The 22,568-nt window shown below is 37.9% G+C and overlaps 1 protein-coding gene and 1 pseudogene across 4 annotated transcripts in view; one reads left to right on the forward strand and one right to left on the reverse strand.

Annotated features, from left to right (window-relative positions):
• The window catches only part of CCDC57 (coiled-coil domain containing 57), a 266,795-nt gene that overhangs the window by 44,509 nt on the left and 199,718 nt on the right, over positions 1-22,568 (reverse strand). The window lies entirely within an intron of this gene.
• Positions 1,676-2,523, forward strand: LOC140528000 (dihydropteridine reductase pseudogene; annotated as a pseudogene).

Consider the following 22,568-nt stretch of genomic DNA (forward strand, 5'->3'; position numbering starts at 1 on the left):
CCACGCTGCTTTGAAGAGGTGACATTAATTACTTTGGCCACTAGGGTACACTGTTTCAGTGTATAAAAAGCAAAAGCAAAAGCAAAACCAAGGCATTGTATCATACTTATGCAGGGGTTTTTGCCCTTTCTGAAGTCATGGAAACTTTTTATTTTTAAAAAATATGCAAAATTTGTGGTAACTTAACCAAGTAGCAAAGTTCTCCCCCTGCTTCAAGAAACATTTTAAGGTTTCTGTTATATTCAAGACATTATGTCAGAGTATAGGAGGCCAGTAATTAGATGATCTCTTGGAAGAAAGATAACTAATAAATTCAACAAATAAATCAGGAAAGTATTTAGATTCTTATTTAAGATGGTTCTCAGAAATCCATGACTTAAAAAGAGAAATTTATGTGAGGCAAATGGTGATAAGGTAAAATTTTTAAAAAATGAGATGTGGGTTCTAGTCCCAGTTCTGTTGTTTATTATGACATCATTTAACTTCTCTGGCCATTAATTTCCTCATTTGTAAAAAATGAGATCAGATTGGCTGATGTCTTAGGTCACTTTCTTTACTTTTCAAATATGAGTTAGAAATAAAAATAAAAAGTTTAGGGGTGGAGGTTGTAATACAATTTTTCTTTCTGTTTTATGTCATTCCTTGTCAGTCAAACTAATGTAATAAATGTTCTGCCTTAGAAGTGGCAACACCTACACTTGCCTTCTTTGGCTGAACTTGGAAATGAATGTGTAAAAAGGGTAAAGATCAGAGTAAAATTTAGAAAGAGAAATAAACCAGATTCAGAAATAAAAATTTCACACAAATTTGTCTACTTGTTCAGATAATTTTCTAAGTCACTTGAGACTCTTAGCATGGCTGTAGCTTATTGGTTGATTAGCCACTGCTGAATACCCAGAATCTAAAGAGAGATTTCAACCATAGATTAATGGGTACATTTTGCTTTTCATGTAATTCCTTTGCAGGGATAGAAATTTAAAATATACATTGGTTGTTTCTTTTCTTTTAGTTACAATCAGAATGCATTTAGATTGAAGATAGCAGAGTGGAGGCAATCTGGCTGAACTCTCTCAACACTGCCCTCCAAATGACTTCAAAATAATGTTTCAGATCAAATTATGTAGCTAAAGAACCAAAAAATAGGTCAGGGTAAGCCATTTTTCCAGCCTAAGAAAACTAAGGAGATGGGCAGAAGTCTGTGATACCAGGATACAAGCCTGTCTTGAATCCATGCACATGATGGCAGCAGCAGTAGCAGCTTTAGGAGCTCTCAGCCCAGAGATAATAAGGAAACTAAGTAGTCAGAAAGAGATTTCAGGGGACCCTTTGCTGGCCAACAGGTAGAGTTGGCACTGACTAGCATATATAGTTCTAGGTTGAAGTTCCTGTGTGGAGAGGAACACTAGGGGAGTGTCACAAGGGAGCTGGGGCCTTGGTCATAGTTCCAAGAGAAAGAGAGCACTAGTGCTTGTAGCTGCAGGGAACCAAGGACCCTGCCTAAGTAAAGACTACAGTACAGATCTGGAGAGTAGTCACCATACATCTCCCAGGATCATACTACTTTGAAAGCACTAAAAACTGGCAGATCCCCAGAACCAGCTCTGAAAATAGCAGTATGAGAAAAACCTGAAGTTTGGGACACTGTCTCCCAAACCTTAGGTGAGCAGATCCCAACTTTAACACAAAATTCAAAATCAAGAAGTATGCTAGAAAAATTAGCCAACAACAACAGAAAGAATATGACCGAGCTGCTTGCACCAGGGGGGATGATGATAGCTGCAGTGGGGGATGTGCATATGATGCTGGTGTTTAGAGGCAGAGGAGTGCTGGGCACCAAATGCGTGCAGGTTTTCTGTGCTCAAAACTGGTGGGTCACCAGTATTGATGTGGTAGAAAATGAAGGACCCAGAGCTAATGTCGTGGTTAAAATCACTGATTCCTTCAGTGAGCAATCTGACCAGGTGACTATTGATGTGGGGAAGCTTTTGGGAGAAAAAGTAGATGCAATTCTTTGTGTGGCTGGAGGATGGGCAGGAGACAGTGCCAAAGCTAAATCTCTCTATAAAAACTGTGACTTGATGTGGAAACAGAGCATGTGGACCTAAACCATCTCTAGTCACCTTGCAATCAAATATGTCAAAGATGGAGGCTTTCTGACCTTGGTTGGGCTCCCTAGCCAAGGGAGCAGTCCATCAGCTGTGTCAGAGGCTGGCTGGGGAAAACAGTGGCATGCCACCGAGTTCCACCACCATTGCTGTGCTTCCAGTTACCCTGGATATGCTAATGAACAGAAAAATCAATGCCTGATGCAGACTTTGGTTCCTGGACTCCATTAGAATTCCTTGTTGAAAGCTTTCACAACTGGATCACAGGAAAAAACAGGCCAAGCTCCAGAAACCTAATCCAGGTGGTAACCACAGGAGGGAAGGCTGACTTGACACCAGTTTACTTTTAATAAGTCATCTTAGATTGCAGTGCCAGAAGAAAGATCTAACACAGAATCATAATGCTCAGCTTAGTTTTCCTACAGCCCCATGTTTTCCAGCAATCCTATAAAGTCCCTTAACAGTGCCAGGTAGAGACCAGTATTTCTCTTCATTTAATGTAATCCAAATCTTCCATTTTGCATTTCATAATGTCCTCTATCTCTTGTTTGGTCATAAATTCTTCTGTTCTCCATAAATCTGACTGACAAACTATTCCTTGCTCTCTTAATTTCCTAATGGTATCAGTCTTTATATCTAAATTGTGTACCCACTTTGACTTTATTTTGGTGTATGGTGTAAGATGTTGGTCTATGACTACTTTCTGCCATACTGTTTTCCAGTTTTCCCAGCAGTTTTTGTTAAATAGTGACTTCTTATCCCAGAAATTGAGTCTTTGGGTTTATCAAAAAGTAGATTACTACAGTCATTTTTACAGTCTTTTTTAACTCAACTATTCCACTGATCTACCACTCTATTTCTTAGCCAATACCAAGTGGTACTGATGATTACTGCTTTATTTATTTAACTTTTAACATTCATTTTAACAAAATTTTGGGTTCCAAATTTTCTCCCCTTTTGTCCCCTCCACCCACCCCAAAACACCGAGCATTCTAATTGCCCCTATCACCAATCTGCTCTCTCTTCTATCATCCCTCTATGCCCTTGTCTCCATCTTCTCTTTTGTCCTGTAGGGCCAGATAACTTTCTATACCCCTTTACCTGTATTTCCTATTTCCTAGTGGCAAGAACAGTACTCGACAGTTGTTCCTAAAACTTTGGGTTCCAACTTCTTTACCTCCCTCCCTCCCCACCCCCTTCCTTTGGAAGGCAAGCAATTCAATATAGGCCAAATCTGTGTAGTTTTGCAAATGACTTCCATAATAGTCGTGTTGTATAAGACTATATTTCCCTCCATCCTATCCTGTCCCCCATTACTTCTATTCTCTCTTTTGATCCTGTCCCTCCCCATGAGTGTCGACCTCAAATTGCTCCGTCCTCCCCGTGCCCTCCCTTCCATCATCCCCCCCACTCTGCATATCCCCTTATCCCCCACTTTCCTGTATTGTAAGATAGGTTTTCATACCAAAATGAGTGTGCATTTTATTCCTTCCTTTAGTGGAATATGATGAGAGTAAACTTCATGTTTTTCTCTCACCTCCCCTCTTTATCCCTCCACTAATGAGTCTTTTGCTTGCCTCTTTTACGAGAGATAATTTGCCCCATTCCATTTCTCCCTTTCTCCTCCCAATATAGTTCTCTCTCACTGCATGATTTCATTTTTTTAAGATATGATCCCATCCTCTTCAATTCACTCTGTGCACTGTCTCTATGTGTGTGTGCGTGTGCGTGTGCATGTGTGTGTGTGTAATCCCACCCAGTACCCAGATACTGAAAAGTTTCAAGAGTTACAAATATTGTCTTTCCATGTAGGAATGTAAACAGTTCAACTTTTGTAAGTCCCTTATGACTTCTCTTTGCTGTTCACCTTTTCATGCTTCTCTTCATTCTTGTGTTTGAAAGTCACATTTTCTTTTCAGCTCTGGTCTTTTCATCAAGAATGCTTGAAAGTCCTCTATATCATTGAAAGACCAATTTTTCCCCTGAAGTATTATACTCAGTTTTGCTGGGTAGGTGATTCTTGGTTTTAGTCCTAGTTCCTTTGATTTCTGGAATATCCTATTCCATGCCCTTCGATCCCTTAATGTAGAAGCTGCTAGATCTTGTGTTATCCTGATTGTATTTCCACAGTACTTGAATTGTTTCTTTCTAGCTGCTTGCAATATTTTCTCCTTGACCTGGGAACTCTGAAATTTGGCCACAATGTTCCTAGGAGTTTCTCTTTTTGGATCTCTTTCAGGTGGTGTTCTGTGGATTCCCTGAATACTTATTTTGCCCTCTGGTTCTAGAATCTCAGGGCAGTTTTCCTTGATAATTTCATGGAAGATGATGTCTAGGCTCTTTTTTTGATCATGGCTTTCAGGTAGTCCCTTAATTTTTAAATTGTCTCTCCTGGATCTATTTTCCAGGTCAGTTGTTTTTCCAATGAGATATTTCACATTATCTTCCACTTTTTCATTCTTTTGGTTTTGTTTTGTGATTTCTTGGTTTCTCATAAAGTCATTAGCCTCCATCTGTTCCATTCTAATTTTGAAAGAACTATTTTCTTCAGTGAGCTTTTGAACCTCTTTTTCCATTTGGCTAATTCTGCTTTTGAAAGCATTCTTCTCCTCATTGGTTTTTTGACCCTCTTTTGCCAATTGAGTTAGCCTATTTTTCAAGGTGTTATTTTCTTCAGCATTTTTTGGGTCTCCTTTAGCAGAGTGTTTACTTGTTTTTCATGCTTTGCTTGCATGTCTTTCATTGCTCTTCCCAGTTTTTCCTCCACCTCTCTAACTTGATTTTCAAAATCCTTTTTGAGCTCTTCCATGGCCTGAGCCCATTGAGTGGGCTGGGATACAGAAGCCTTGACTTCTGTGTCTTTCCCTGGTGGTAAGCATTGTTCTTCCTCATCAGAAAGGAAGGGAGGAAATGCCTGTTCACCAAGAAAGTAACCTTCTATAGTCTTATTTCTTTTCCCTTTTCTGGGCATTTTCCCAGCCAGTGACTTGACTTCTGAATATTCTCTTCACACCCACTTGGCCTCCAGATCCACCCAGCCAGAGCTTGGGGTCTGAGATTCAAATCCTGCTTCCCAGCCTCAGGACTTTGGGCAAGGGCAGGGTTGCTATTCAGTGTGAGATTAAGTTCAGGTGCTCAGGTGGGGGCAGGGCCACCTCACAGGCTCAGTTCCCTCAGGGGGTTTATGCAGAGACCTTCAACAACGGATCCAGGCTCCTGCCTGCTTGGGGAGCCCAGGTCTGCTCCCACCTCCGCTGCTGCCTCCCGAGGGGACCTGAGTTATGGGGGCACCCCACTCCCCTCTTGACCCACCAAAGAGACCCTCTCACAGACCCCCATCACCTGTGGGTGGAGGGACCCGCGCGACCGCTGGAGATTCCATCCCTGAAGCCTGCTCTGGTCCGCTCCTCTCGGTGCTGTGCGCAGCCAAGGCAGGGCTGGGCTCTGCTTTGTGTCTGCAGCGCGATAGACCATTTGCGAGAGGTTTGCAGGGCTCTCTGGAACAGAAATCTCGTCCGCTCCTTTGTTCTGTGGCTTCTGCTGCTCCAGAATTTGCCGGGGGTTCTTTTTTTACAGATATTCTATGGGTTGTGGGTTCAGAGCTAGTGTATATGTGTATATTTCTACTCCGCCATCTTGGCTCCACCCCCAATTGCTGCTTTATAATACAATTTAAGACCTGGTATGGCTAGACCCCCTTCCCTTGCATTTTTGCATTAATTTCCTTGACATTCTGGCCCTTTTGTTCCTCCAGGTGAATTCTGTTATTATTTTTTTCTAGCTCTACAAAATATTTTTGGTAGTTTGGTATGGCACAGAAAAAATAAATTAATTTAGGCAAAATTGTTATTTTTATACTATTAGCTCAGCCTATCCATTAGCAACTGATATTTTTTTTCAATTTAGATTGGACTTTATTTGTGTGAAAAGCGTTTTGTAATTGTGTTCATATAGTTCCTGGGTTTGTCTTGGCAGGTAGACTCCCAAATATTTTATATTATCTACAATAACTTTAAATGGAACTTCTCTATCTTTTGCTATTGGGCTTTGTTAGTAATATGTAGAAATGCTGATGATTTATGGGGGTTTATCTTATATCCTGCAACTTCGCTAAAGTTGTTTATTATTTCAAGTAGCTTTTTAGTAGATTCTTGAGGATTCTCTAAGTATACCATCATATCATCTGCAAAGAGTGATAGCTTTGTTTCTTCTTTGCCTATTCTAATTACTTCAATTTCTTTTTCTTCTCTTATTGCTAAAACCAATGCTGCTGGTACCTTATTGAATAATAGTGATGATAACGGACATCCTTGTTTTACCCCTGATCTTACTGGAAATGCTTCGAGCTTATCCCCATTACATATAATACTTGCTGATAGTTTTAGATAGATGCTACCTATAGTTTTAAGGAAAACTCCATTTATTCCTATGCTCTCTAGTACTTTTTAAAGGAATGGACTTTGTATTGTTAAAAGCTTTTTCTACATTCATTGAGATAATCATATGATTTCTATTAGTTTTGTTGTTTATATGGTCAATTTTGCTGATAGTTTTCCTGACATTGAACTAGCCCTGCATTCCTGGTATAAATCCAGTTTGGTCACAGTGTATTATCCTTGAGATAAGTTGCTGTAATTTCTTTGCTAATATTCTATTTAAAATTTTGGCATTTATATTCATTAGGAAAATTAGTCTATAATTTTCTTTTTCTGTTTTGGCTATTCTTGGTTTAGGTATTAGCACCATATTTGTATTATTAAAAGAATTTGGTAGGACTCCATCTATTTTCCCAAATAGTTTATATAGTTGTAGAATTAACTGTTCTTTAAATATTTGATAGAATTTACTTGAAAATCCATCTGGCCTTGGAGTTTTTTCTTAGGGAGTTCACTGATGGCTTGTTCAATTTCTGTTTTTGAAATGGGATTATTTAAGAATTTTATTTCCTCTTCTATTAATCTGGGCAATTTATACTTTTGTAAATATTCATCCATTTCAGTAAGATTGTTAAATTTATTGTCATACAGCTGAGTAAAATAGCTCCTAATTATTGTTTTAATTTCCTCTTCATTGGTGGTGAATTCACCCTTTTCATTTTTGATACTGCTAACTTAGTTTTCTTTTTTTAAATTAAATTAACCGAAGGTTTATCTATTTTTGGTTTCTTTTTATAAAACCAGCTCTTAGTTTTATTTATTAGTTCAATAGGTTTCTTAATTGCAATTTTATTAATCTCTCCTTTGGTTTTCAGAATTTCTAATTTGGTATTTAACTGAGAATTTTTAATTTGTTCTTTTTCTAACTTTTTTAGTTGCATACCCAATTCATTGATCTCCTGTTTGTCTATTTTATTCATGTAACCACTAAGAGACACAATATTTCCCTTAAGAAATGCTTTGGCTCCATCCTTTATGTAAGTTGGTAAGTTGTCTCATTACGGCCATGATTTGTTGTTTGACCAACTCATTTTTTAGGATTAGATTATTTAATTTCCAATTAATTTTTAGTCTATTTTTCCATAGCCTTTCATTACATGTGATTTTTATTGCATCATAGTCTGAAAAGGATGCATTAGGAGGTTTTCATGCCCTAGTACATGGTCAATTTTTGTGCAGGTGCCATGCACTGCTGAGAAAAAGGTACATTCCTTTCTATTCCCATTCAGTTTTCTTCAGAGGTCTACCATATGTAACTTTTCTAAGATTCTATTTACTGCCTTAATTTCTTTCTTGTTTTTTTTTTTTTTGTGGTTAGATTTATCTGGTTCTGTGAGGAATAGGTTGAAGTCCCCTACTAGTATAATTCTGGTATCTATTTCTTCCTGTAACCCATTTAGCTTCTCTAAGAATTTGGATGCTATATCATTTGGTTAATATATGTTTAGTATTGATATCACTTCATTGTCTATGGCACCTTTTAGCAGGATGTAGCTTCCCTCCATATCCCTTTTAATTAGATCTATTTTTGCTTTGTCTGAGATCAGGAGTGCTACCCCTGCTTTTTTTTTACTTCAGCTGAAGCATAATATAGTCTGCTCCAGCCTTTTACCTTTATTCTATGTGTATCTCTCTGCTTTGAATGTGTTTCTTGTAAACAATATATTGTGGAATTATGTTTTCTAATCCACTCTGCTATCCACTTCTGCTTTATGGAAGAGTTCATCCCATTCCCATTCACAGTTATGAGTACTGTGTCTTTCTTTTCATCCTATTTCCACCCTCTTGTTTTTCTCATTTTAATCATTTTATCAGAGGCCCTTCGTTGAATATAACTTTTTTGCATTGTCGTAAGTGAAGTATGTGATTAATATTTCTGCTTTTCAGCATTTGTTTTTGAGGTTTTATGCCCTAGCACACAATAAGCTGTTGTAAACGAGTCTTATGCACCTGAGAAATATACTTTTTATTCTCATTCCATAATTGCCAGAGATTTATCAAATCTAATTTGTAAAAAATTTCAATTTATTCTTTCTTGTTTACCTTGTTAGATCTGAAAAGAGTACACTGATACCCCTTCCACTAACTATTGTTGTTTTTCTTTCAACTTCTCCCTATAATTTCATTAATGTTTCCTTTAAGTATAATGATGCTATAATGTTTGACACCTTTAAGCTTTAATAGCTTAAAATTGCCTCAGAACTTTTGGAATACCTTGTATATTAATTATGTACAATGACTTGTTATATGTAGTGCCTTAAGCAGAATGTAATTTTGTTTACATAGTTTTAATCAAGTTTGTTTTTACTGTCAGGAAAGCTATGTAGCACGAGGATAGAGTGCCAGGTCTGGGGTCAGGAAAACCAGAGTTTAGATATGGCCTCAGAAACTAGCTATGTGATACTGGGCAAGTGACTTAACTCTGTTTGTCTCAGTTCCCCATCTGTAAAATGAGTTGTAAAAGGAAATGGCAAACCACTCCAGGATCTTTGCCAAGAAAACATTATTGTGCATTTGAATGGGAAGAATTCACTAATAACACGAAAGAGAATAGCAGAATGGATTAGAAAGCAGAATCCAAGAATATGTTGTTCATAAGGATATACTGGAAACAAAGATTCACATAGAGTTAAAATAAAGAGAAAGCTAACATACTTCAGCTGAACTCAGAAAAGCAGTGAGAGCAATCATGATCTTGGATATGACAATAAACTTGTTGTTGAGTCATTTCAGTCAAGTCCAACTCTCCATGATCTCTTTTGGGGTTTTCTTAGCAGACACTGGAGTGGTTTGCCTTTTCCTTCTCCAGCTCACTTTACAGATGAAGAAACTGAGGCAAACAGAATGAAGTCACTTGCTCAGGGTTATACAGCTAGTAAGTGCCTGAAATCAGATATTACCTTAGGTTTTCTGATTTCAGGTCTAGCACTCTGTCCACTGTACCACCTAGTTGCCTTCTTCCCCACCTATTAGAATATAAAGATTTCATCCTTGTTCAATTTCTTTTGATTACTCTTTCATATTTATTCTTTTATGCTTCTTTCAACTCTATCAGGAATGCTTATATATCTTCTATTTAATTAAAGGTTTATTTTCCCCCTGTAAGTATATTTTTATTTAGCTTTGCTGGGTAAGTTATTCTGGGTTATAAGCTTATATCTTTTGTCTCTTGGAATAGCGTATCCTATCTTCTCCATTTTATAGTTAGTTGCCAAATGTTGTGTGATCCTAAGTATGGCTCCGTGGTACTTGACTGTTCTCTTTTTGGCTGCTTGTAGAATTTTTTCTTTGACCTGGAGACTTGGGATTTTAGCTTGTGAGGTTGTAAGGAAATGACTGGCTTTTCTTTTCTTTTCTCAATCAATGAATGAAGTATTTATTAAATACTTACTATGTGCCAGATAATTTGCTGAGACAGGGCATACAAATCCAAAAATGAAATAATATTTATTCACAGGATACCTCCATTCCAATGGGGAAGACAAATAGATACAAGATATACATACAGCATAATCATAAAGCTAATACAAATATATGAAAAGTTGGTAAATTCAAAGTAGCTTGGGGGCAGGGGGGAGTCCTAATGGTTGGGGGAATCAGAAAAGGTTTTATGAAGAAGATGGTGCTTGAGCTGTGTCCTAAAGGAAGAATGAGACTCAATGGGGTGGAGAAAAAGAGAGAGTGAATTCTAGGCATGGAGATAGACTACCATGTAACAGTAAAAGAGAGGACAGTTTGAACAGATCCATAGTATGAGAGGGGGAAGTAATATCCAATGAAGCTTGAAAGATAGGTGAGGGCAAAGTTGTTGGGCTCTAAAAGTTAAACAGAGAAATAAATATTTTATCTTAAAGGCATTAGGAATACATAGTAGTTGACTGAGTAGACCAGTCACATTGTCAGATCTATATTTAAGGAAAATTACTTTGATAGCAGTTTATACTTGGGCATCAGTGTACTACAGCTACCATAATTTGTACAAATTTGAATAGGTCTGAACAGTTTTCACTTATGATTTCTAGAATTATGACATCCAGCCTTTTTTTTGTTATAGCTTTCAGATAGTCCAGTAATATTTGCATTTTTCCCATCTCTTTCACAAGTCATTTGTTTTTGACAAGACACATTTTCTTTGTTTTGTTTTGTTTTTTTTGGACTTCATTTTAATATTTCTTGTTGTCTCATGGAGTCATTAACCTTTGTTTTGCCTATTCTAATTTCCAAGAGTGTAAGGTCTACAACTTCTGTATTAAATTCTTAATTATCCTTCTAACTCTTTTACTCCAGAGTTCTTATTTCTCTTTCAATTTTTTCCTCTAAATTTCTCATTTATTTTGTAACTTTTAAAAACTCTTTTCATTTCTCCCAGAAATTCTAGTTGACCTTGTGGCCAATAGCCAGTTGGTGGTGCTGGCAAAGGTAAGCTTGCTGGAAGGCTCTTCAGGTTCTATATTGTGAGGTTCACTCTTTGTGTACCCTCCCTGCCCTGGTTATGCAACTGTAGTTTTCAGTTCAGAACTGTACATTTAATTTACAATCCTGCTCTGCTATCAGTGAGACAGAGCTTACCCTATTCTGCACTTCCTGCTTGACAGGTTCTATTCTCCATTCTAGCTGGATCCATGATCTCTCTTTCTGGTCAGAACAACATAGCTACTGGCTCACTCTTCTTTCTCTTCTCCACCTTGTATCTAGCACAGGTCCTTTGCCTGAGTCTTTGTATCAACCTTCTTGGCTAGACCCCTTCCCCAGTGCCTGCAGGCCTCTGTCAATCTTGTGCTGACCTGGATTAGAAAAATGATGCACTGCAGTTTCTTATGGAATTTCTCAACCACCACTTGGTCTGGTACGTTTTCCTGACCTTTGTTGGCTTAGTTGTAGGAGAGAGCTGGGCTCTTCTGTTTCCTTTCATTTTACTATCTTTGACAGTCTTTCTCATATCTATATTTTAATAGAGCTGTCTCTGGTGCTGCTCCTGAATTCACAATTATTTCATGGGTTATATGGCATAGTAGAAAGAATACTCAATGATGTAAAAAAATTCTGGGTTTGAGTTCTAGCTCTGTCATTTACTAGCTGTGTAATCTTGGACAAGTCACTTAACTTTTACCAATTTCAGTTGCTTCATCTGTAAAGTGAGGATAATATCTGACATAATTTCCTTGTAGGAATTATAGAATTCTATAAATTATAGAATTTAAGATAATTTTATGAAAACCATTTTCTAAAATTGTTTTATCTAAATGTGACATATTTGTGGAATGGATTATTTTTCACAAAGTAATGACAGTATACAGTTCAATCACCTACAATCTCAATAACCTACACTCCAAAGACACATGTTATTGCTGTTGAGTTGTGTCTGACTCTTCACTACCCCATTTTGGGGTTTTCTTGTAAAGATATTGGAATGGTTTGCCATTTCCTTCTCCAGCTCATTTTATAGGTGAGAAAACTGAGGCAAACAGGGTTACATGACTTGCCCAGGTCACACAGTTAGTGTCTGAGGCTAGATTTGAATTCAGGTCTTCTTGACTTCAGGTTTGGCATTCTATCCACCATGCCACCTAGCTACCTCACCTATACATAAAATATATAATCCAAAAAACTCATTTTAGTTAGCAGTGCTAACTTCCTTCTCCTAACCAAACTTTATACAACATGACCAAAAATCATTAGCAAAAATTGTTTACATGTTTATATTGTAGAAAATCTAAGAAATTTAATATCATTCCACTGACCTGGCCTTTACCCATTTGGATCTGGACCATTTTTAGGTAGAATCTGGAAATCAAAGTTCTTGGGACATATTCTTTTGTCCTGGCCCTGCTCACCTGCCGCACCCTGTTCAGTTTTCCTGTAGCCCTTCCCACACCCAGCTCCTTGTCTTTTAACCCACTTATCACTAACATACCTATGTAGTATTGTTCACTATTGCCACAACTGTACACCAGCCCCATCTGTTGTCTTGATTTTACATTACCTCCTACAACAAGAATTGTTCTCTCTCTTTTTTAACTGAGTGTGACAACTTTTGCTTTTTTATGATATCATCACAGTGGTGGTGTCTGTAAGTGGTTATAAACAACGATGGCTTAAAATATGGTAAATGAAGTGAGCATATAAAGCTAAGTCCTAATTAGTGTGAATAACAAATCCAATGAAGTGATCACCTTATTTGAATTTGTACTATTCAAAATTATAATATGTTAACATATGGTCATTGGTTCCAGACCAATGGAAATACGCATTGCAAATCTGAATGATACAACCATATTACAGAATACACTATTTGTACTAATTGGTACCTGTCTGATGTGCCTTCTAGTCCAATTCACCTTCATTACTTCTGCTCAATTCCAACATCATATGCAGGATAATACAGTAGTAATAAATGGCACTAAAGTGCTGCTGACATGGTGGCAATCATGGTCAACAAGTGCAGAACATGGACCAGACAAGTAGACAACCAAGGTTTTTATTTTGTAGTTACTCCTGGTCCTGAACAATTCAACTGTTGACAATTTCTCCAATTTGAGTTTTCCTTGCATACCCTCTGGAGGAGTTACTAACCAGCAGTTTAAAGGATTAAAAGGTAGGCAACAGGAAGGAGAAGGAAGAGAAACAAAAAGCCTACGTAATTCAGACTATAAGATGAACCCATGAATAGTCAAGAGAGGGTATATTTTGCTAGAGACATTTAAATTCAAATTCACTTGAGAAAACTGGAATGGAGCTCTATAATGAGAAGAATTTGGATTTGATTTCATTAATTCCAATGTGCCTTTCTAATTTCTCTAGCATTTTTCTACCAGGTCTATATATTTATGAGTACTACATTTCAAGTTATCCATAGCTCTGTTTCAATGACGGTGGTTTCACTATTTGGTGTCAGCAGAAGATGATACATTCAAACACAGGAAAAATGTTTTTGGTGATGATTACGCTATGAATGCAGACATTTCAACAATCTGATTTTACATAAACTTACTGACCTGGAGGAAAGGAATCAAATTATTGCCTAGTTTGTGGTACTCTATATTCCAAGAAGTGAATCCCTTAGCATGATGCTGTGCAAAGGGCACTAGATTTGGTATTCAAGTTCTGGCTTTGCTACTTACACAGTGGTTGTGTGACCTTGAGCAATCCTCTGTCTCAGTTTCCTCATTAGTAAAAAGGCTGATAATGATTGGAATACTTAATTCATGGGCATTTTATAAAGAACATTATATAAATTTGAACTATTCTTATTGTTACCAACCTAAATTTTCATAACACATGATAAGACTTAGAACTAGAAGGGATCTTATGAACATTTCTGGTTCAATCTTTTCTTTTTTCATTAATTTATTTATTTTATTTTCAACATTCACTTCCACAAGATTTTGAATTATAAATTATCTCCCCTCCCCCACCCTAAGACAGAATGCATTCTAATTACCCCTTCCTCCAATCTACCGTCCTTTCTATCACCAGCCCCCTTTCTCTTATCCCCTTCGTTTCTATTTTCCTGTAGTGTAAGATAAGATTTCTATGCCCCATTGCCTGTATATCTTATTTCCCAATTGCATGTAAAAACAAATTTTAACATTCATTTTTAAAACCCTGAGTTCTACATTCCTTCTTCCCTCCCCACCTACCCTCATTGAGAAGGCAAGCAATTCAATATAGGCTATACATGTGTAGTCATGCAACACACTTCCATAACAGTCATGTTGTGAAAGACTAACTATATTTCCATCTATCCTGTCCTGCCCTCCATTTATTCTATTCTCTCCTTTGATCTGTCCTTCCTCAAAAATGTTTGCTTCTGATTCCCCCTTCCTCTAATCGGCCATCCCTTCTATTGTGCCCCCCTCTCTTACCTCCTTTTCCCTGCTTTTCTGTAGGGTAAGATAGATTTCCATATCCAATTAAGTATGTATGTTATTCCCTTCTTAGGAGGGAAAATTCATTTATTTTCTCTCACCTCCCTTCTCTTCTCCACCACATTGTAAAAGCTCTTTCTTGCCTCAACAATATTCTCATTTTTCAGAGGAAGATACTAAGAAGCCAGGGAGGCTATGTAATGAATCCAAGGCACAGATAGGCTTTAAAGTCCAGGTCATAAGATCATAAGATCAAGGATCATAGACTTAGACCAGGTCACTGATGGATAGAAATCCACAAATCAGACTAGACTCAGGTCTGTACTGGGAAGAGACACATCCAGCTGTTGCAGGGGGAGCAAAGACCAAGCAGGCCATGCTAGAACAGGCAGGCAGGTGATAACAGTCACTGTAAGGCAGAGGTGTGATGGAGAACTTTCTTTTATTTTAGACTTTTTCTTCCACTTTAGATTCTCCTTCCATCTTCTGCCACTCACAGAGACATGGTTCCCCCTTGGTGACACTGAATCCCTGGCATCTTTTCAGTACTGTTTATAGCTTCTCTCATATACTCCCAACATATAGGTTCTTGAAAGAAAATCAAAATAATCCCTGCTCCCAATGCCATTTCCAGACTCTTTGCCAACAGTGCTCAGCAGCCTCTTTCCTCTTTGAGGTTCGTTCTACATTTGTCACCCAATGTATATCCTTGTGGCTGGAGAACATTCTCTCTTTCTCAATGAGTTCAATTCCTGACTCAATATTTTCCTGTCCATCTTCTAAATATTGTCTTTATACTCACATCCTCACATTCTAGTTCCTGAATCTATTTAATGTCTGACCATCTCCACTACTCTCCCTCAGCTACACATAGGTATATATCAAGAACTTTGAAAATTCTTTTTACCCAGCATAATGTCAGTTCCATCCGTTTATGCTTTACTCTTTCTATGCTTATTCTTGCTATTGCTATAATGTCCAAGTCTTCTATCTTCAGTATTTTCCCAAGTCACCTTCCCTGCTCCTCCCTTCCCAATCTTGACCCTTTTGTTAACTACTCTCAAATCCCTTACTTCTGTGTTTTATCACCACTCATACCCTGACAACTACTAACTCTGGATTAATCTCACCACCTGCCTCCTCTGCTCCTACTCATGTGCTCCTGAACAGAGCTGGAAGAAGTTACACAATTGTACTAACTGGATCCACTATAAGTTTGTTATCTTATCTATGCATTACTGTACCAAGACAATCCCGCTCTTTCTTCAATAATTATTCCACTCACTATAGAGACTGCTCCAAACCTTTTCTTCTTTCCCAAGCTTCCCATGGCATTCCACTCCTACTCTCTCAGCTTAGAACCTGCCCTCATACTTCGTCAATAAAATGGATGCCATTTACCATGAGCTTCCTCTTCCCATGTGCTCTATATTTTGTAACACCTTGGTATCAAACTATCTTTACTCCAGTAACTGATGAAGAAGTGGCCTTTCTTCTTGCCAAGGGCAACCCATCTACATGTATCTTTGTTCTCATCCCTTCCTGTCTTCTCCAGAAGATTATACCTACTATCATTACGCTTTTCTATTCTTCAAAATTCTTTCCTTGTAGATAATATGCCTAAACCTCCACACCTTTACAAAACTCTCATTAAATATTCCTCTTACCCAAACTCCTTGAAAAAGCCACCTATATCCATTTCCTCCATTTGTTCTCTTATCGTATTTTTTTCAAAACCCTTTGCATCTGAGCTCATCAAGCAACTGAAATTTGTTCCCTCCAAAGTTAGCAATCATCACTTATATACAGAATCTAATGGCCTTTTCTCAGAGTTCTTGAGCTCTCTTGAACAGGTTAACTCCTGTTCCTGTTGACTCCTCCTCTTGGATATTTGCAGTATTTGTAATACTGCTCTCTCTTGGTTCTCCTTCCCACCTCTCTGACCATTGTTTCCCAGTCTCCTTAGCTAAGTCTTGCCACCTAACTGTAAGTATTCCTAAGGTTTTGTCCTGGGCCTTCTTCTCTTTTCTGTCACTCTAGAGAGAATGCCTTGGCTCAGACCTGGTAAACTCATGAATTCCCTTGGGTTCAATAAAAATGTCTATGCAGATAGTTTCCAGGGTTATATATCTAGTCCTTATCTCTCTCCTAAGCTACCATTTCACATCCAGTCCCAAATCACCAATTGCCTATGGTCTGTTTCAAACTTTATGTATGTTTCAAACTCAAAATGTCCAGAACATAATGTATATTATTTTTCTCCCCAAGTACATTCTTCTGTCAAACTTCTATATCTCAGTGGATAGCACCACCAAACTTCCAGTCAACTGAGATTTACAACCTCAGAGTCATCCTTGACTCTCTCCCCCTTGCTTTCCTTACATCTAATCGCTAAATCTTTAGTTTATACTTCCATTACATCTGTCACATTCATCACCTGTTCTTCATTCACAACCAGGGCAGAAGCACAGATGGAAAACCGAGTGTGACTGCTGGCTCTCTCTTGCCAAGACCACTGCAACCATCTTTTTTTTTGTACTCAGGTCTTTTTTTTTCTTTTTCCATTTTTTTCTTTTTTTAAAATTTATTTAGTTTTCACCATTCATTTCCACAAGATTTTGAATTCCAAATTTTCTCCTTACCTCTCCCCTCCCCCCATGCCAAGACATCGTGCATTCTGATTACCCCTCCCCTGAATCTGCCCTGCCTTCTATTAAACCACTCCCTTTCCTTATCCTCATCTCCTCCATTTTTTTGTAGTGAAGATTTCTATACCCCATTATGTGTACTTATTTCCCAGCTGTATGTAAAAACAATTTTTAACATTAGTTTTTAAAACTTTGAGTTCCAACTTCTCTCCCTTCCTCTCTCCCCACCCATCCCCACTGAGAAGGCAAGCAATTCAATTAGGCTATATATGTGCAGTTATACAAAAGATTTCCATAAAAGTCATGTTGTGAAAGACTAACTGTATTTCCCTCCATCCTATTCTGCCCCTCATTTATTCTATTCTCTCTTCTTTGTCCCTCTGTGAAAGTATTTACTTCTCATTATTCCCTCCTCCCATTTACCCTCCATTCTATCATCACTCCCCCATACTCCACTTATCCCCTTCTCCCCTACTTTCCTGTAATGTAAGATAGATTTTCATACCAAATCGAGTGTGTATGTTATTCCCTCCTTAAGTCAAATGTGATGAAAGTAAGCTTCACTTTTCCCCCTCTCACCTTCCCTTTTCCCCTCCATTGAAAAAGCTTTTTTCTTGCCTCTTTTGAGATAATTTTCCCCATTTCATTTCTCCCTTTCTCCTCCCAATATATTCCTCTCTTACTCCTTAATTTGTTTTTTAGGTATCATCCCTTCCTATTCAACTCATCCTGTGCCCCCTGTCTATATGTATATAATCCCTCCAACTACTCAAATACTAAGAAAAATCTCAAGAGTTACAAATATTATCTTTGCAGATAGGAATGTAAACAGTTCAACTTTAGTAAGTCACTTGTGATTTCTCTTTCCTGATTACCTTTTCATGCTTCTCTTGATTCTTGTGTTTGAAAGTCAAATTTTCTATTTAGCTCTAGTCTTTTTATCAAGAATGCTTGAAAGTCCTCTATTTCATTGAATGATCATCTTTTCCCCTGAAGTATACTCAGTTTTGCTGAGTAGGTAATTCTTGGTTTTTATCCTAGCTCCTTCAACTTTTGTAATATCATACTTCACGCCCTTTGATACCTTAATGTAGAAGCTGTTAGATTTTGTGTTATCCTGATTGTATTTTCACAGTACTCAAATTGTTTCTTTATGGCTGCTTGTAATATTTTTTTCTTGACCTGGGAACTCTGGAATTTGGCTACAATATTCCTAACAGTTTTTCTCTTAGGATCTCTTTCAGAATGTGACCAGTAGATTCTTTCTATTTTACCCTCTGGTTCTAGAATATCAGGGCAGTTTTCCTTGATAATTTCATGAAAGATGATGCCCAGGCTCTTTTTTTGATCATGGCTTTCAGGTAGTCCCATAATTTTTAATGTTTCTCCTGGATCTGTTTTCCAGGTCAGTTGTTTTTCCAATGAGATATTTCACTCTGTTATTTTTTCATTCCTTTGGTTTTGTTTTATAATTTCTTGATTTTTTCATAAAGTTATTAGCTTCCATCTACTCCATTCTAATCTTTAAGGAATTATTTTCTTCAGTGAGCTTTTGGATCTCCTTTTCCATCTGGCCAATTCTGCCTTTTAGGGCATTCTTCTCCTCATTGACTTTTTGGATTTCTTTTGCCATTTGGGTTAGTCTATTTTTTAAAAAAAGTATTATTTTCTTCAGCATTTTTTGGGGTCTCCTTTAGCAAGCAGTTGACTTGTTTTTCATGATTTTCTTGTATCATTCGCATTTCTCTTCCCAATTTTTGCTCTACTTCTCTTACTCAATTTTCACAGTTCTGTTTGAGTTTTTCCATCGCCTGAGACCAATTCATATTTTTTTGGAGGCTTTTGATGGAGGAGCTTTGTCTTTGTTTCCTTCTGTTTGCATGTTTTGGTCTTCCTTGTCACCAAATTAAGATTCTATAGTCTGATTCTTTTTTCAATTTTTGCTCATTTCCCCAGTCATTTACTTGACTTTTGAGCTCTTTGTCAAGGTAGATCTCTGCTTTCAGTGGGGGTGGGGGGTATACTGTCAGCTGTTCAATTACCCCACAATCTGTGGGCCTAAAGCTCCAGAAACAGTGGCTGTAGCTGCCTCTGCTGCTGCTGTGGGTTCCTCTGTCCCCTTCCCCCTCTGCTACCCTGGGGCTGATGCTGGACCACTCCACTCTTCCACACTGGTTCCACTGCCTTTTTTTACTGACCTCCCAATTTGTTCTTGGCTATTTGGGGTCCTGAAATCTGGAAACTGCCACAGGTGTGAGAGATTCAATCTCCCTAAGGCCTACTCAGGTCCTTTCTGTGCATTCATGGCCCACACTGGACTGCACCCTGCTCTCAGCATGGCATAACCTTCCAGGCTGTCTTGGGTTGGAGATCTGCTTCACTCTGTTATTCTTTGGGTTTTGCAGCTCCACAATTTGTTTAGAGCCATTTTTATAGGTATTTGGCTGAGCTTGGGGGCAGTGCTCTAGAAAGTCTGTGCTGCTACTCTGCCATCTTGGCTCCCTCTGCAACAATCTCTTAATTGGGATCTCTGCTTCAGGACTCTTCTCACTCCACCACAAAGCCATCACAGTCTGACCATGCTACTCTACTACTCAATAAACTCTAGAGACTGTTCTTCAAGGATGAAATATAATTTTTTTTCATTTAAAGTCCTTTACAGTCTAGTCTCACCCTACTTTCTAGTCTCTCCCCCAGTAACTCTACAGTAAAAACAAACTAGTCTTTTTGTTGTTCCTCACATGGGACACTCTCTGTCTTTCTGCCTGTGTTCTGTTTCCCTTTCCCACGGTTCCCCTCACCCTGAAATGTTGTCCCTTCTGATCCCCACTCTCAGTTTCTTAGAATTCCTGATTTCCTTTAAGATTCAGTTTGAGTGTCACCTTCAGCAAAAGGTTTTTCCTAATCTGCCCAGCTAATAGTAACTTTTTTTCAAAGTTACTTTATTATCTGTTTTGTAGTGTAAAAGTGTGCCCTTTGCAGACTCTGGCAAATTTGCAGGACATAAGTGGCAACTAATAAATTCTGTACCTCACATAGGATATAAAAAACTATTCTTGAATAGGCTTATTTATACCAAGTAAAGGAAGAGAAGGTGTGAAAAGCTTATTTGGATATGAAAAGGGGAGGCAGATAACAGAGATAATCTACAGAGATAGAGAACTTGCCTCCAAGGCATAGATTGCTTCCTTCCAGTGTGTCTGGACCTTCTCTCATTCCTGGCATTCACTTTTCTGGTGGGACCCCTTTTGCCTATGCACTTCCAGCTAATTTTTTGTGCAGTTCTGGGGTAATTTCTCACTAGATATCTTGATTATTATTCAGTATGGTATAAATTTTAGGTTTTTGCTGGAGTGGATGTGTGGGAATTGAGCTGAAGCCTTTTTTTTTCCTCTTTTGTTTTTACATAGTATGTTCCTTTGGAAGTTGGATAAGTTTCTTTGAGATAACTTAAGTGGGATTGAATGTTTTAAGTATAAATATCTGCATCCATTACAAATATTGAGGCTGACATGAGCAATATTCATTCTACTTCTCTAGAACACTAATCCTAGCAATGTACCTGGAGTCACACAGAGGACTCCTAGTTAAAGGAACACCATGTAACTAAAGAGACAAGGATGTCAAAAATGCAATTTTGCAAAATGCTATTGATACTTGGGAATATAAAGACATTAGGTGATGTGAAAAGACAAAACACTTTTTCCTGTAAGTCACTTGAGAACATGAACCCTTCTGAAACTCAAGGTAAGATAGGAGAAAGTACTTGGAAACTGATTATGACATCTCTCACAGAAGTTGAGAGAATACTACATATGGTTAAAATTCTAATGGAATGAGGAAGTAGTAGAAACAGATTATCAAGACTGATCTGAAATAGACATTTGAAGCATCAAGTGCAGGGATGAAAATATTTCAACAGCAGACAGTGTTGTACAACTGTGGAACCACAGGCCTACATTAGGATTTTTAGAAGTTGGAACAATTCCTTCTGTGGAAGAAACATGAGATGTCTGGTTCAGAAATATGACTGAAATATTACAGCACTGGCAGGTACCTAAGTAGAAAATAGAGATGAACTGCTACAAAGTCTTAATGGCACTGCTTTTGGAGTTGTACAAAATTCAAAGTCTATAAAACCTGAAGTCACATGGCAAAGATACTTTTAGAAGACCAGAAAGAAAGTTTGGTGGTGGTGGTAAAATGCAGTCTACCACACAGTGGAAAGGGGAATTCAGGTGTACAGTCAACTACAGGGAACTCATAGAAGAGTAATCAAATCTGAGGAAACAAATGAAGTTACATTGTGATCCAGGGTCCATGATTAGAGGATTTACTAGAAACTTTCAAGCTTGGAGATATTAAATCTTAAATGTGTTCAACATTTTAATATCCAGGGTACAGACTACTCAAACTAGAATTCTTAAATAAGTTCCATATTATTAGTTGCTATGAAAGTGCTGAATTTAGCACATATAGGAAAGGGCATGAGGTATGAGTTAATTCTTTAGTTTACAGGTGCCTTGAAAGTACCTGTACAAATTATAGAGGTGAAGATATTGAGCTGAATCTGAATTGAAATAAAGTGTAAACCATTATTTACCTCAAATCAATTATGAATTATTCCTTTGAAGAACCTAAATCGTGTTTAATGGAAGAAGCAGTTGTAAAAGAGATTTCAGAATAAGCTACTTTACTTAGAATCAGGTAACAGAATCAAGGGATGTCAGAGCTGGAAGGACTTTAGAGGCCATCAAGTCATCAAATAATTTGTAGATCTGACAAAGGCCTTTGACACTGTTAGTCATGAGGGCTTATGGAAAATTATGTCAAAATTTGGTTGCCCGGAGAAGTTCATCAATATTGTACATCAATTTCATGATGACATGTTTGCCCAGGTTCTGGATAATGGACAATGCTCTCTTGCCTACCCAGTCACAATGAAGTGAAATAGGGCTGTGTGCTTGCTCCCATGCTTTCAGCATGATGTTTCAGCCATGCTGACAAATGCTTTCAGTGAGGATGAATGTGACATCAAGGTCAACTACTGTACTGATGGGAAGTTCTTCAGTTTGAAAAGGTTACAAACCAAGACCAAGTGGAGGGAATGCTGGTGCATGATTTTCTGTTTGCAGATGATTATGCACTCAGTGCAGCCTCTGAAGCTGAGATGCAACAAAGTATGGATCAATTTTCTGCTGCCTGTGCTAATTTTGGCCTAATAATTAACACCAGGAAAACACAGGTGCTCCATCAGACACTACCACACCATCTATACGTGGAACAAATGGTTACAACAAATGGAGAATTTTGAATGCTGTGGGTAAGTTTACCTTGGTAGTGTACTTTCCAGGGATGTACTCGTTGACAATGAGGTTGATGCACACATTGCCAGAGCTAGCTCAGTGTTTGGGAGGCTCCAAAGAAAAGTTTGGGAGAGAAGAGGTATTAGACTGACTATCAAACTGAAGGTTTACAGAGCTGTTGTGCTGAACTCGTTGTTATATGCTT

The sequence above is a fragment of the Notamacropus eugenii genome, chromosome 2, assembly GCF_028372415.1.
Source record: "Notamacropus eugenii isolate mMacEug1 chromosome 2, mMacEug1.pri_v2, whole genome shotgun sequence".
Taxonomy (NCBI): Eukaryota; Metazoa; Chordata; class Mammalia; order Diprotodontia; family Macropodidae; genus Notamacropus; species Notamacropus eugenii.